We start from the raw sequence: 6,247 nt of genomic DNA, 5'->3' as shown, positions 1-6,247 counted from the left end.
AAAATTACCACACCGCAATACCATTGATAAAACTTAAAACGGACCCATTAAGCAAGCTATTCATTATTTCAAAACAGCACATGTAATTTGGTAATTCCATAAATTTTTAACGATTTACAAACAAATACAATCTTATAAAATCTAAAACAAACCATAATAGGAATAAAATTATACATTCATATACTACAAGTTTGTTTCAGAAATAACAATAAAACATGTACATCTACTAACAAAATACCTATACTAAAAAAAACAACAAATTAAATTGATATTTAAATGTTAAAATTTAAAAAGATAGAATTACTTACAAAAATTGATAAAATCCGTCGGAAAATCAAAACACGGATGTTGTGACCACAAAACTTCAAGAAATATAACTTGTTATGCTGAGATGAGGGAGATTTTTGTTTGGGTGTTGGCTGTTTGCAGATGGGGAGAGTTGGGATTAGGAAGAAGAAGGTGAAATAGGGGAGGAGAGTGTCGGCAATAGGGAATTATATTAACTTTTACCGACGGTTTCACCGACGGATATTTCCGTTGGTTTATCCATCGGTCTTTCTGTCAGTAAAGTAGACATGTCACCGTATGGATCAGCCATTTCAAATCCGTCGCTGATTCCGTCGGTATGTTTAACGATGAACCGGTTATGTCACTGTACGACCCTGTCGTTTTGAGTCCGTCAGCAAAAACCTCCCCGCCAAAACCTCCATGTCAACGACCCGTCTTTTTTTTTTAATCTGAACTTTTCATCCGTAATTCGGTCTGTAACTACCGACGGACATTATCCGTCTGCAGTTACCGACTGAATTACAGACGGAAAAATTCCATCGGTAATTTCGACCTCAAATTGCCGACAGAAATATTCCGTCGGTAAATCCGTTGGTATTAAGCGAATTTATGGTAGTGAATGTAGAATAATGAGTGTCCCTTTGTATCGTCCATTAATTATTTTTCCTTGCTTGAAAGATGTTTTAAATTCTGAAGTTTCTTCCCTTATTTTACTAAAAATTTACTCTAAAAAATAGAAAAGAAAGTGGCCGAAATATATTTTTTAAATAGCCTCCCATAATCTTTCTTTTTAATAACAAAAAAACCCTAAGTCTTATTGCCACCACATACATTCCGTAATAAATATAGAAACCTTGCAAACTATTAATATTAGTTGTTGCCATAAATGTCTCATTATTTGATATGAAATACTTGTAGAATAGGTAAGTCAATATCTACCACACATGTTTCTAAGAACATTAAGAAATTCTTGTATTGATTGAAATCCATAATACACAAGGAAATAATGTTTCTTCAATTCTCGCGCATTTATGACATATTTCAGTCCTAACTCCAAACATGTCGATCTCTCTTTTCCAAATGAATTAGTAAGCCTACCATATACTGATGAAAATGTATGAATGTCTATTTTTCAACCCAATTGGGATCTTAGAATAATTCTTTATGTAAATATAGATATAGTCTAAAAAGTAGACGGAGGTCCATATAGACATATTTGATAAGATTCGTTTGGTAAATTCGACCATTTAAAATAATCACTTACCAAATTCTGATTGACCCGAAATTGTAACTCAATGTAGAATAACATGTTTAGATATGTCTGTAAGAAATTCATCTTGATCCAACATTCGAAATAAATGATCAATAATATAAGACTGAATAATAGAAAATTTTATGCCAAAATCAAAATCAGGTTCGGGAGGGTCAACTCGGGTCAAGATAAAGATATAAATGGTTACTTGAGGCAAGACTTAGATCACGGGTAGGGAGGGTAGAGTTGACCCAAATGTTTTTAAAAAGAATCAATGAAAAAGGGTCAAGTCTAATTCTTCTATTTCTTTTTAAACTCAAATTGGTCCAAGCACTATGTCTACCGGGTTCTAGGTCGACTTATTAGGTTATTTTGAGTTTATAATTAGAATTATTATTATATTATTGATTTCAACACTCAATATAAACTAAAGAGAAAAAAATAATATTTATTTATTTTTATAAATATATAAATTTTACAATAATATATGTTAAAGGTAAAATAGATTTTTGCTATATATATTTTTCTTTGACCTTATATTTGAGTACTTTTTTTAAGTTTCAATTTAAAAAACAATATATGTTATAATCTATACTTTAAACATTAGATAAGACATGAATATTATTTTCATTATAATATATTGTTTCTATCTTATTAAATGCTTACCAAACACTAAACAAGATTCATCATCCAATCCAATCCAATATACACCAAACACAAAATAAAACAATTATTTATTTTATTCAGTACAATATTATCAATACTGTACAGCATACCAAACCCTAATCATGGCTCTAGTGCAGGGTTCTGGTTTCATGCGGAAGAAGAACATGCAACTTTGATTACTCTTTGATGCGCGTTGCAACTTCCAATGATAATGGTTGTTTTTCACTTGCAATTTAATTTTTAAAAAAATTTGAAAAGATTGGAGGCTTTTTTTTTATTTATTTTCCCGAATATTATCTTAAATTAACTCTTTCATTAATTCTCAATTTCCAAAAAAATCTAAATTTAATATTTTCGCTGTGGAAATGTGTTTTAGACCCAATTATTTATCAGCTTATTTAGAGCAACCTGATAGAAGCAATTTCGATATATTTCAGCGACTCTACTTCTCTCAGGTTACGCCATTAGCAGAAATTTAGTAGCTCTCCCTCCTTAATCTTTGGAGATTGTTATGCTCTAAAATCCCAAGACCAAACTGGAGATTTTTGTAGATGATATATAGTTCTTAAAGGAAAACCAGGAAGTATATTTCTTGAATATATTGTACATTCAATTATTAGAGTATTGATCCGCAATAAGGACGTTTCATGACAATTTCCTCCTCAAAATGAGTGGGATGTTAGAATACACTTGTGAAAACTTGACCGAGTCAAAAATATTTACACATTGTCAAATTTTGTAAGTGTAGACACGCCCTAAAATTTTCAATAGTTGACCGCAACTTGATCTAATTAGTCAAGTTTCTAAGATAAAATAATGGAGTTGATGTTCCACCTCAACTAATTAAAATTAATCATACTCATTCCACTATAATATTTAACAGTTTTAATGATGTCGGTGTGAGATTACTATTCATTTGATACATGTTTTATTGACTAAATCCCTGCCGAAATACATCCGCCGGCATAGTTTTTATTGATAATTCCACATTTTATTGGTAAAAAAAATTATCAATGATTTTACAAATAAAAAATATATGTCAAAAAAATATTCCCGTTGAAAATATATTCTAGTAATACTTGTGTTAAAAAATCATCTCAACTTAATAACTTAATTGTTAAATGAAATTAAAATATATAATTAAAATAAATCCTAGTCATCCTTAGTAATACTTGAAAAATTATCTTAACCTTATAATGTAAGTTATTAAATAAAACCTCCATATATAATTTATATAATTTTAAAGGTGGTTAGATTACTAATCTACGCTTGTTTGTTTCAAAATGAATAATCAACGTAACCCTCTGCAATTGGTACAATAACGACGTGAACATGCATGTGTTGAAAAATCAACCTCGTGGGAAGATTCCAATATGGTAAGTGAGCTGTCTTTGTTTTTTCCTTTAGGATTATTTCATTGACCATTCAGACTAGCCAGCATCTGGTGAAGTTACTGCATATAAATCTTGCATCGGAGCTCAGTTGGAGCACAAAAAGGAGCCACTGAATCCAGAGCTCCCCGGAGAAAATCAGCAGGAGAGTACTCTTCACTTAACCTTGATCATGGCTCTAGTGCTGGGTTCTGGTTTCATGAGGAGGACCACGGAGCTCTCTCCCTACGTCAATTACTACTATCAGCTGAAGGCGGCTGTGCCCATGTAAGGAGTGTTTATGATCATTTGTTACGAGCATTTTGATCGGAAACTTGGTCTTTCACACACCATTGCATCTTTCAGTTATGATGACAACTTTTCACTTGCAGCTTAGTTTTTTATCTTTGGTCAACTATATATATATGGCTAACAATCCTTTGGTGTTCTTTTGGAGCACAAGAAGTGCAGCAATAAACGTGAGGCAAATCAGCGTAGGAAGTGGACCGAAGATCCATGGCTTCCACGGGCTTGCCAAGAGGACGGAGATTGCTGTCGGAGAGGAAGCCACTGCTCCAGTTGGCTTCAATGCTGGCTGCTCAAGAAAATTTAGGACAGTAAAGAGGATGATACTTCAGCTCCAGAGACTCAGGCCACTGGCAATCACTCTAGGAAGGTTAATGTTATGGAGTCAATTGTTAGTTTTCACGTTAGATATTACTTCCCACTAAATCATATCATAATTCAAATAAGATGCCGATGTTCATTGATGAGATCACTGTTATTAAATATCACTTTCGTTTATCATTCTGTAAAACAAAATAATAAAAAAAAAATCTCTCCATTTCTTCGTTTCTTTATTTTCTTTTCCTTTTCCTGGCTCTTCTCTCGCCTCCAACCATCATCGCATGCTTCTGTTCTTGCACGTTCCTCTAATTGGAATCTAGTCACGTTTTTTTCGGCCTAATTTTTTTGCATGCCGTGCCATGATAAAATGAAGCCGCCACAGCAAAAACAACTTACTAAAATACCGCAATGCCAAACGGACTCTAAAAACAACGATTCTCAATCTCTAACGTTATATACTTAAAACTATAAAGAAATTTAGAAAACAGCTCCTTAATATTTTATTAAAATTTGAATAATAATCTAAAAAATATATAAATTAAACCCACTCTTGACGGGCTAATGAGTACGTGTATGGCTAAAAGGCGACACTTTGGAGTAAACGGGTCCAAAAACCAGGGTCAGAGCATCACGACATGACCAATCCAAAATAGTGGTAGATAAATTACGATGTCGTCAAGTCCAACAACTCGTGAATATTAAAATAAAACAATTGGAACAACAAAAAGAAAAAATCATAAATTTTTTTACAAAATATTTCATTACAAATACTAAGAAGTTATTTTAGAAAATAATTTTTTGATGGAATTTCTGACAAAGAAAAATGGTACAAAAACAATTTCTTGTTAAAAAAATCTATTGGATAAATACCGACTTAATCTTTTTGATTTTCTTGAAAACAATTATATTTTTTTCAAAATTTTTCATTAGTAATTCCTTCGGTAATTAAAATAAAAAAAGCATAATAATAAAATCTGAACTAAATAAATTTATAAAAAAATAAAAATTCAAATTCTTAGTATTGATATTAAATGAAATTATATTTTTTTAATTTAAGTTCAAATTTTAAATATTCATTTTATATTATCAAAATAATTTAAAAAAACAAAACAAACCCGTCATTATAAATTAAGAAAAGAAAAACTAATGTAAGATAACTCTCTTTTATATTAAATGATAATTTGCAATTTTGGGTTGTATAATATCTAGGGTGATCTAAAATCTTCAATTAATTGAGAGTGTACTTAAATAAATCCAGAATTCTTAGAAACTTTCAATAATCATAACTCTTAAGAATAATATATCAAATTGAATGGCTAACATGTCAATATATTGTAAGTCCACAATGCAATTGAAGGAGGAGAGCTCGCGGGAGTCGTACAGGTTAGCTATCAAAAGTCTTTGCGTGACAAAGTGGTTTTAGAAAGAGTTATCAAACCATGAGATGAGAATTTATGAAATAGAAGGTTTTTAAAATATAATAATAATTGTTTTTTTAAAATATATTTTTACTTAAAAATATATTAAAATAAATTTGTAATAAAATAATTTTAGAGTGAGTTATTGAAATATGAAATGAGAATTGATAAAAAAATGTGTTTTATAATAACGGTTATTTTTTAAAATGTTTTTTTATTTAAAAATATATTAAAATAATATATATTTTTTATTTTTTTTAAAATCATGTTAAAATCAGCATATTTAAATCATTTAAAAAAATAAAAAAAAATTATAAATTTTTTAAAAATATAATTTCAATAACGTTGGCGGACGAACCCAAATAAAAACGATTGTCTCCGCAACAGGACAAGAACGCAATAAAACCAAAAGTAGCGAATAGAGGGCAAGGAGGAAATGAGTGCTCCCTTCACCAAGTGAAAGGAATATGAAATTAGTGAGAAACTAGAACCGTCCAATGAGAAGGGGAATAATAATATAATAATAATAAATTATTAGTATTATTATTAATTAAGATTTTTTCTCCTTAAAATAGGGGTAGTTGTCACTAGGCACTACTAGTACGAGGAATTAGTATAATTCTCTT

The 6,247-nt window shown here is 30.3% G+C and overlaps 1 long non-coding RNA gene across 1 annotated transcript; it reads left to right on the top strand.

The window, feature by feature from the left end:
- Positions 1-3,638: 3,638 nt before the first annotated feature.
- On the top strand, positions 3,639-4,345 carry LOC118038317 (uncharacterized). Its single transcript, XR_012171126.1, has 2 exons — positions 3,639-3,864; positions 4,040-4,345. It is a non-coding gene; the product is annotated as an uncharacterized lncRNA (long non-coding RNA).
- Positions 4,346-6,247: the final 1,902 nt, after the last annotated feature.

This window comes from Populus alba, chromosome 11 (assembly GCF_005239225.2).
Source record: "Populus alba chromosome 11, ASM523922v2, whole genome shotgun sequence".
NCBI lineage: Eukaryota > Viridiplantae > Streptophyta > Magnoliopsida > Malpighiales > Salicaceae > Populus > Populus alba.
The sequence above is the reverse complement of the archived record's forward strand: the minus strand, read 5'-3'. Positions and strand labels throughout refer to the sequence as shown.